Source organism: Danio rerio, chromosome 21, assembly GCF_052040795.2.
Source record: "Danio rerio strain M-AB ecotype USA chromosome 21, GRCz13ab, whole genome shotgun sequence".
NCBI lineage: Eukaryota > Metazoa > Chordata > Actinopteri > Cypriniformes > Danionidae > Danio > Danio rerio.
The window spans coordinates 1,622,501-1,632,500 of record NC_141041.1 but is presented as its reverse complement, the minus strand read 5'-3'; the positions used below and the strand labels follow the sequence as shown (position 1 = coordinate 1,632,500).

At 33.8% G+C, this 10,000-nt stretch overlaps 1 protein-coding gene and 2 long non-coding RNA genes across 17 annotated transcripts in view; 1 reads left to right on the top strand and 2 right to left on the bottom strand.

The window, feature by feature from the left end:
- The window catches only part of LOC147838681 (uncharacterized), an 11,960-nt gene extending 10,982 nt beyond the window's left edge, over positions 1 to 978 (bottom strand). Inside the window, exon 1 of the long non-coding RNA XR_015520909.1 lies at positions 1 to 978. This exon is cut by the window's left edge and continues 418 nt beyond it. This is a non-coding gene — a long non-coding RNA (uncharacterized LOC147838681).
- tcf4 (transcription factor 4) overlaps positions 1 to 10,000 on the bottom strand; it is a 435,077-nt gene that overhangs the window by 247,478 nt on the left and 177,599 nt on the right.
- LOC147838680 (uncharacterized) overlaps positions 1 to 10,000 on the top strand; it is a 57,688-nt gene that overhangs the window by 34,650 nt on the left and 13,038 nt on the right. The gene's annotated exons all lie outside the window — the stretch shown is intronic.

Here is a 10,000-nt window from a genome sequence, read left to right as displayed (position 1 = left end):
CTGCAGAGATAAAAAGAGAAATCAAATATCCCTACTGTAAAATCTTTAAATCTAATCTATGAACAAAATCCAATGAGAAATGTCATTTTGGCTTCAGATATCTGTTATGAAAAATAAGATTTAAACAAAAACATTACAGCACAGATGAGTGTTTCCTTTATATACAAAGACTTTTTTCTGCTTCATCAAATATTGCATGCATTAAACTTGAAAGCTTAATTCATATGGTTATTCTGAAGGTTTTTACTGAGGGATTTGTTCATTTATCAATCACAGAGATTTTTTTTTTACAATGGTTTATTCCTAAAAACATGGTGAAAATGTCAGTTTCGGTTGACAGTATTTTTTTATTTCTGCACAGATAAAAAGAGATATCAAAATTCCTACTATAAAAATCAATGAATCTAATGTCAACAAAAACAAATGAGAGTTTTTAATGTGGCTTTACATATCGTTTCTGAAAACGTGATTTGAACAAAAAACATTACAGCTGTTTGTTTGAGAATTTGAGAATTTTTAATGTGGCATTCTAATGGATTGTTCAGATCTCTAACACTAAACAAGCTTGACTTACTGAACACCACTATTAATCCTAAAGAAGTTATAAAGAGAGCAGCAGAAAGATGTGCAATGACACGAAGCTGGTCTCGTGATTCAGTCATAATCGCCAAACGACTCGAGGAACTTCCTTCCTGTACGACACTCAAGGGAACGACATCATTTCCTGGGCTCAACGTGCTCACAGAGGCTCTGTTCACATTTAGCTCTAAACATGACCTTTGACCTTTTTACCACAACACACACACTAAGAGGAACACACACTCACACATATCAGGAGACACAAAGATGCACAATATGGGAGAGTAGTCAAATTGAAATGTTCTGATATGTTTATGCAATTTAAAATAATAAATGTATGTATTAAAAGATGTGAAATTAAATTCTTTAAAATATTTATTTTAACAAAAACAAGAACAACAACAACAACAACAACAACAACAACAACAACAATAATAATAATAATAATAATAATAATAATAATAATAATAATAATAATAATAATAATAATAATAATGTTTAGGTGTTTATAATAATAATTATTATAATAATAATAATAATAATAATTATTATTATTATTAAATTTGCTTATTCTTATTAAAAATGTTTCAATAATATAATATTCAAAATAATCTATGAACTAGATATATTACAATACACTTCAAAATAAAAAGAGTATTTAGGTAAAAAAAAAATATATATATATATAAAATAAAACTTGCAAATATGTGCAAAATAAAATAATTTTACTGAAACTAAATCTTACTGATATTATACAAAAAAATTAATTTCCAGTACAAATGTAAAATAAAAATACCAATATTAATTTCAATCTTTATTTCTTGATTACTTTGACGACATCTGATTATAAAATAAAAAGGTTTTTAAAAGACATTTTGGACAATACTTCCTATTAAATGTTTTTCTTCTGTAGATAGAATTTTATTTTAGTTTGGCTGGAATAAAAAAAAAACTCTTCAAAATATTTTAAAAAGGTGAATATTATTAGCCCCAAATATTTTAGTTTCTAAAAAAGTAGTAATTACTTATGGCATTTTACATGTCAGTTTTATTTTGATGAATGGTGCAAACCAATACACTGTAACAAACAAAACAATCTGGAATCATTTTAGCCATTATTATATTTTAAAGTCCTACATCTAACCCAGGCTCATTCTGAATATGTACCCCTGTACACATTTTTGGAGAGCGCCAAATAAAAAAATTTAAATTAATAGTAAAAACCGTCTGTCAGGAGTTGTTATACTTAAAGTACAGTTAAAGCCAAATTCATTCATCCTCACTTGATTTATTTATTCATTTTTTGTTTATTTTTTTTTAAATATTGGCCATATTATGTTGAACAGATTCAGGAATTTTTCACAGTATTTCCTCTAATATTTTTTCTTCTGGAGAAAATCTTATTTGTTTTATTTCGGCTAGAATAAAAGCAGTTCTTAACTGTTTTAAACCCATTTTAAGGTCAATATTATTAGCCCACTTACGTAATATTAGTTTTGGAAAGTCTCCAGAACAACACTGTTATACAATGACTTGCCTAATTACCCTAACTTTACCACTTTAAGGTCACTTTAAGCTGAATACTAGAATATCTAGTCAAATATTATGTGCTGTCGTCTAGGCAAAGAGAAAAGAAATCAGTTATTAGAGATGAGTTATTAAATCTACTCTCTGTTATACTGAAAATTGGGAAATAAATATACAGCAGGGCTAATAATTCAGCCTTCAACTATACTTCTATTCGTGTTTTTACAACATCACACAAAAACAGACGAAGCTTCCTGCGACTGAAACCGCACCTGCAGCTGCGCCAGACAACACACACACATCGATGGAAAAGATCTGCTGAGGAATTTAGGGGTTAACCAGACCTGCACTAGTCTCTCTAGGTTAAACAACACCTGTTTTAAAGCAAGAACAGACTCTCTCTGTGTCTTTTATTGCCTGTCGTTGGTGGTTTGACTTCCTGATGGCAGTTACAGATGTCAGGACTGACTTTAATAGAGTTTCGATGAGAGAAAAAACATGCAGGATTAGGATTTTTTGTTAAAAAAAAACTGCTGTGTTAGCATACACATATAGCTCGTCAAAATTATTATAAATTGTTTCTTTTTTAAATATTTCCTAAATATTGTTTAACAGAGCCAGAAACATTTTACAATATTTCCTATAACATTTTTTTTTCTTTTTGTGGAAGTAAGAAATTATTACAATGACTACAGTTAACTATGGTGTTCCTCAGGGCTCTGTAAAAGGACCCATTGTGTTTTCAAAATACAGGGTGGGCCATTTATATGGCTACACCTTAATAAAATGGGAATAGTTGGTGATATTAACGTGCTGTTTGTGGCACATTAGTATATGTGAGGGGGCAAACTTTTCAAAATGGGTGGTGACCATGGTGGCCATTTAGAAGTCGGCCATCTTGGATCCAACTTTTGTTTTTTTCAATAGGAAGAGGGTCATGTGACACATCAAACTAATTGGAAATTTCACAAGAAAGACAATGCTATGCTTGGTTTTAATGCAACTTTATTCTTTCATGAGTTATTTACAAATTTCTGACCACTTATAAAAGGTGTTGAATGTGCTGCCCATTGTGTTGGATTGTCAAAGCAACCCTCTTTTCCCACACTTCACAAACTGATAGCAACACCACAGGAGAAATGCCAGCACAGGCTTCCAGCATCCGTAGTTTCAGGTGCTGCACATCTTGTATCTTTACACCACTTTAATATCAACCCGATTTAAGTCCACAAACCAGAACTGAAGCATCTTCTTTTATAATTGTACTGAGATTATGCGGCTGTGGTGATGAATTACAGCGATTTTGATGTATTTATTACAAACCTGCACTGTTTTATAAGTGTTTTAATCTTGTAAAGTTCATTCTTGAGCTGCAGATGATCACAGAGAGCTGAACAGATCTTTTAATCCCAGTGGCTTTGCTCACATCCTGTCTTGTCGATGTTTATACACTATAAAAAATAAAAAGTTGAGTTAACTTAAAATTTTAATGCAACTGGCTGCAAAGAAATTGAGTTTATTCAACCTTATTTTTTAAGTTGACTAAAAAGCCTGGTTTAAGTCAAGTATACTTTATGAAATAAGTCGATTCAACTTAATTTTAAAATTAATTTGGCACAACTTGAACCACTAAAGTTTAATAACTTAATTTTAATGCATCGGCTGCAAAGAAATTTTAAGTTAACACAACTTTTAATGTTTGACAGAGCAGGAAATAAACACTTAAATGAATAAATCAAAATATTACGTGTCCTAAACAATTTATTTTTATTTTTATTGAACAAACAGTTCTAAACATGCAGTTAAATAGTTTTCACAAGTAAACTTAACACTGAGCTCAAAAACATGCCCACCTAACTTAGAATTTTAAACTGTGTTAATTTGTAAGTTGGAATTTTTACAGTGTACGTGTTACTATGGAGACATGTTAATATGCATCTGTCACTCAATCCGGTGGGCGGGGAAACCACACTCCTGTGTGCAGTGGGCCTCAAAATGGGAGGGATTTGGATCCTATTTTAACATCAGGAAATTTTAAAAAGAGACTTATTGTGTTTCTATCACTCAAATATGACTGTGGACACACCATACCTACACACAGTTCTGTCCAAACATAGATTTTCCTCATAAGTGCCCTTTAAAAGAATTTGTGTGCATTAAATCGATCAAAAGTGACAGTAAAATATTTACTTAAAATCAACAATAACTGCTGTTCTCTTGTACTCTCCATTAAAACAAAAAACTGTGAACAAAAAGGAATAAGATCAGCAATAATGCATGCTTCTTGATCATCTGAATGATTTCCCATCACGTAACACCGAAGACTGGAGTAATTCAATTCAGCATCATTAACAGCAACAACTTGCAGTTTACAATTCATTCACACATAATCAGTTAGAATAATATTTAAATAATTATACTTTATCATTTAAATACTTAAAACCACAATTAAAAGTAAGATTTCAGCATTTTAACCACATTTTTGTTGAATTTATACTATACGCATAATAATATTATTTCATGCCATCGGTAATGATTATATTTGACCTCTCACGACCGTAACTGTACGTCCCCATCATCATTAAAACCACAGCTACTGTAAAACAATGGCCAGAAAATTCCCTGCTTCCGGTTTCCTGCTTTCCCAAATGGGGATTTCCATGCATTGATTCTGATTTATTCTCATCCTGCTCTAAACAAGAGTTCACAGCGGGTCACATGCCACAATCCTGCTCATCACATAATCAATAAACCACACACTGCTAACGACCTTAGTTTTTTTTTTCTTGCTTGTTCAAAAAACTTATTTAAAACGAGCTAAAAACAAAATAATTCTTGAGATTTATTTACAGATAACTTAAAGAGCCCCTGTTGTGCATTAAAAAAGGTCATATTTTAATTTTGGGGGTCTCCAACAACAGGCTGATATGCATGCAGGGTCAAAAAACACTAACAAACATGCATTTATTTTTACCTAATTATCCCAACAACTCCTGTATGATGTGTTCAGCAATACATTTGTTCCTCATTCATGAGGCTAATCTGCTCTGATTGGTCCGTTGACCCAGTCTGTTGTGGTTAGTCGATTGCGTTCAGCGCTAAAATGAAGAGAAACGCTCACCACGGTTAGGAACTAGTAGAAACTATGTGAGAGCCCAATGCAGGAATGCAATAAAGCAATGCTGTTAAACATCAGCATCAGTGGCATATTTAGGCATAGGTGACATGGGTTATCGCACAGGGCGTGTCCCTGTAAAAATCAGCAGTGTCCCAGTAAAAGCTTTGAGATTCGATTTACTTTATGCAAGTGTATTATTAAGTGAAGTTTCCCAAACTAATTTCGAGAACTCTAAATTTAATATAAATATCCAGCCTAAACTCCATTCCTCATCTTCGTTTTTGGAAAACCCCCCCATCCTTCCCTTCTCCCTCCTCCTCAGTTCGGGCGTCACGGCGGCTCAGTGGCTAGCACTGTTGCCTCACAGCAAGGAGGTCATTGGTTCAACACTAGCTGAGCCAACCGATACTCTCTGTGCGGAGTTTGCATGTTCTCCCCGTGTTCGCGTGGGTTTTCTCCGGGTACTCCGGTTTCCTCCCACACCTAAAAAACCATGCAAAGTTAAAGTCACAAGCACATACTACAAATTAGCGCCAATAGTGATTTATTTTGGGAGCTATCGAGAACTACCTGATCTCATATCCCTCCTAATGCTTATTGACCAGGCGGGAGCCTTGGGCTCATCTATCACCGAGCTCAGGGTTCTCTCCCGGGACAGCATGCCAAACTAGCTTAAATAGTCAAGCACTATCTAAGTGTGAACTCTTGAATACAATCTCACGGCAATTCGTAACTTTTTAATTTAGTGGCTAATTCGTTTGAATTCGTACGATCTAATTCCACTGCTGATCTAAGATCATATGAATTCATACCAATTGGCCACTAAATTAAAAAGTTCAGAATTTCCGTGAGATTGCTTTGTTTTAATTACACTTACATGTTATGATCCGAGGAGCAATTTTTTCCCCTGTGTGATTACTGATATTTTTGTTATTAAATTTCAAATAGGGCAAATTTAGAGGCCAAAGGCTTACGCTTTTCAGTTACAAATGACACACTGATGTTTTGCTTTTGTGCTTTTGTGCATAAACACATCTAGATACAGTAATACACATACCGTTTGTTTGAAAACAACATTTGGTCTTCATTACTGCAAACTTATATGAGTGCTAATTCAATTAAATGTGTAGGGGGGGCCTTACAAAATGTTCCTTAGACAAAAAGGTTGGGTTATTGTATCAATCAACAGAAAAATTACAGGAGTAGACACAGCACACGGTCGGCTATACTGCATACTGCGTCATGATCCCTCGCACTCTGTTAGTGTCTGCAGGGAAAGGAGCGTTCATGTTTTACTGGAACCGGCACTTCATATTTGGTCATGTACCATAGGGCTATTCAATTGGCGGACCCACGGGCCGAACCCGGCCCCCGGCCGCTATAGCTTTGAAGTGACGTGCGTCTGTTCAATTCAGTATGAGCTGCAGAGGCTGCGCAGAGCGTGAGTCACCACAAGCGAGTGGTGCGGACAGCCGAAAACATCTGGATATGTTTTGTAGAAAATGACTTTTGTACAATGCACTGTAATTATTAATAGACATGCAACGATTAGCCGATTTCACTATTAACTGCGCTTTAATTCGTCACAGTTAATTAATCGTAAAGGCTTCTCTAAGCCGCATTTCTGTTGCACGGAAAAGTTATGAGAAGTTGCCAACTGTGCGCTAGTTTAAAGTTCCAAGTATGTAGCCTACAGCGTGGCTAATACACACGCTCACCAGATTAACTATAGCAGCGGCCGTTTCCATATCACGCCTTTTCCGCTTGCAAGTTTGTTATTTCTAATGTAAGAATGACAATATGCACGCACAAGCAGAGCGACGCGCTTGCCTCTGTCCGAGCGCACGCAGCAGAAAACATCTCACGGTGAGAGTTGTGCGTGCCTTTCAGTGCAATGTCAACAAAAGATATGTTAGACGAGTTATTATTAAATTGATTTCATTCACCTTATTCTTAGCTGACGAGCGGGCGCTGCCATTTGAATCTTTTTGTCTCGTGACTTCCGGTCACATTCACTTCCATTCATTCTTTTGACGTTTTTCATTTACTTGCATTTATTTAATTTTTTACAGAACTATTTTATTAATTGTACTATATTAAAATGTTTATGTGTGTGTATATATATATATATATAAATATATATATATATATATATATATATATATATATATATATATATATATATATATATATATATATATATATATATATATATATATATATATAGTGTTTATGTTTCTAAAATATAGTTGCTTATTTTTACTACAGATTATGTCATTCATTTCTTCAAAAGCAATCTGTTGTGCATTTATCTTGGAGACATGGAATTTTTTTGTTTTTGCATTTAGGTTTGCATGTACTTATACTGTTTGAATTTATTTAGGCTGGCTTTTTTTAAAATATGATAACAATGTATGAACTTGGGCATAATTAAAAAATAAATCAATGAATGTAAAAAAATACACTATTTATTAATGGAAATACAAAAAAAAAAAAGTTTAAAAAAATTTTAATAAAGACAAAATTACCCTAAAATGAAGAAGTAAATTGGATTGTTAACAACTGCTCGTTACGCTGCTTGATGTTGCAATTTAATATTTTCTTATTATATTATGCTACTTGGTCTGTGTAGTCATGCAAACATTTGTTTGTTGAGCAAGTAGTTTGGCCATTTTCTGCCGTTTATTATTCCTTGTCATTTCTCCCATAGGCGACTGAATCGGAAGTTCTAAGACAATCGCGAAAACAGGTGCACTTCCGCATTTTAGAATAAGGTCAATACGCTTTAACCCAGATGATAACACCAGATCATCTAAATAGCTACTTGCCTAATATAAAGCTTGCTGTTCTAAATTACATTAGACGTGATAACCATAAAGCATGATTATTCTTCAGACTATATCGTACAACCAAAATCCATAATGTTGCATCACTAATTGTTCTGCTGTTCAAAACATAACGTGTCTAAATGTAGAAGAAGCCTGCTTCAGCAATGCACTGCTTTTGTTGTGAGAAATACAACATTTTGAATGTCTATTAACAAAAAAAGTCAATTGGACAATGCAGTTGTTTTAAAATACAATATATTAACATTTTAGAGTAGAAAAAGCCATTTATGAGCACAAATACAGCATATGGGCTCTTATATGTAGTTGTGTCATCACTCATAGTGCAAGTCATATCTCTCCGGCCCTTCATTTGGGATGCTTTTCATGAACCGGCCCCCATGACAAACTAATTGAATAGCCCTGATGTACCACATTGACGTTGATGGGTTCAGGCAAAAGATCCGAACTCAACACGATTCATCTATTCGACTCTGAGTCGACTACTTCATTAAAGAGTTAATAGTTTTAATCACGGTTCACTTTCAGGTTTAACCCTCAGCTGGATGTTTTCATTTACTTAGCGCTGTGTTACACACTGCATGGAAGGTCATTTTCAATCACAATTAATAAGGTCTCTTTGATTATGTGTAATTCACTTAAATTTGTTAAGTTAATTGGTTTGTGTTGGGATAAGAGGAATAAATTGTGTGTAAGTCTACATATTTTACAGGCTAGTATGGCTCAAAGCACTGGCATTTTTTCATGTGGGGATGACTTATTTGTTCATCATTCTCAGGAGTAATCTTCATCTCTATCCTATTCTGAGGCAAAAGTAGAGCAAGACGAGGATGAGGAGATTAAAATGAGACAAAGAGGAGTTTCTGTAATCTCAGAACTGGACTAATAATCCAGATCAGACCCCCCCAAACGCTGCAGATGAGCTCTGATTTACAGTCTTATGAATATTTCAGGCTGTCTGTCTGTGTCAAAGTGGTCAGAGTTCACCGCACACTTCATGACGAGATATTGCGTGTCAGCATTTGCTGTCTGTACACATTTGTAGAGTTTTAATAATGCAATTCAGCGGATTATAGTGGAAAAACACGTGCATGAAAGACTGTGCGTATTTCTTGCCCAAAAATGAACAAAACATAATAATAATTAGAACATTAAAAACCACAAGAAGTGTCATCATTGTAACAGAAAAAGGAGGTGGAATAATGATTTATAGGGGCAGCACAGTGGCTAAGTGGCACACCAAGAAGGTCGCTGGTTCGAGTCAGTTGGCATTTCTGTGTGGAGTTTGCATGTTCTCCCCGGGTGCTCCGGTTTCCCCTACAACCCAAACACATGTGCTAGAGGGGAATTGATTAACTAAATTGGCCATAGTGTATGAGTGTGTGGGTGAATTTGAGTGTGTATGGGTGTTTCCCAGCACTGGGTTGTGGCTGGAAGGGCATTCGCTGTGTAAAACATATGCTTGGCCGTTCATTCCCCTACCCCTGATGAATAAAGAGACTAAGCCAAGAGAAATGACTGAATGAATTTAGTTTATTTAAATATTTATTACATTTAATTTACAGTATTTATATATTTAAAAAAACTGTTTTATGTGTTTAAATTTAAACATTTCATTTACTTGCATTTATTTATTTTTTTACAGAACTATTTTATTAATTGTACTATATTAAAATGTATATGTGTGTGTATATATATATATATATATATATATATATATATATATATATATATATATATATATATATATATATGTATGTATATATATGTGTGTGTGTTTATGTTTCTAAAATATAGTTGTTTATTTTTACTACAGATTATGTCATTCATTTCTTCAAAAGCAATCTGTTGTGCATTTATCTTGGAGACATGGAATTTTTTTGTTTTTGCATTTAGGCTTGCATGTACTTTTACTGTTTGTATTTATTTA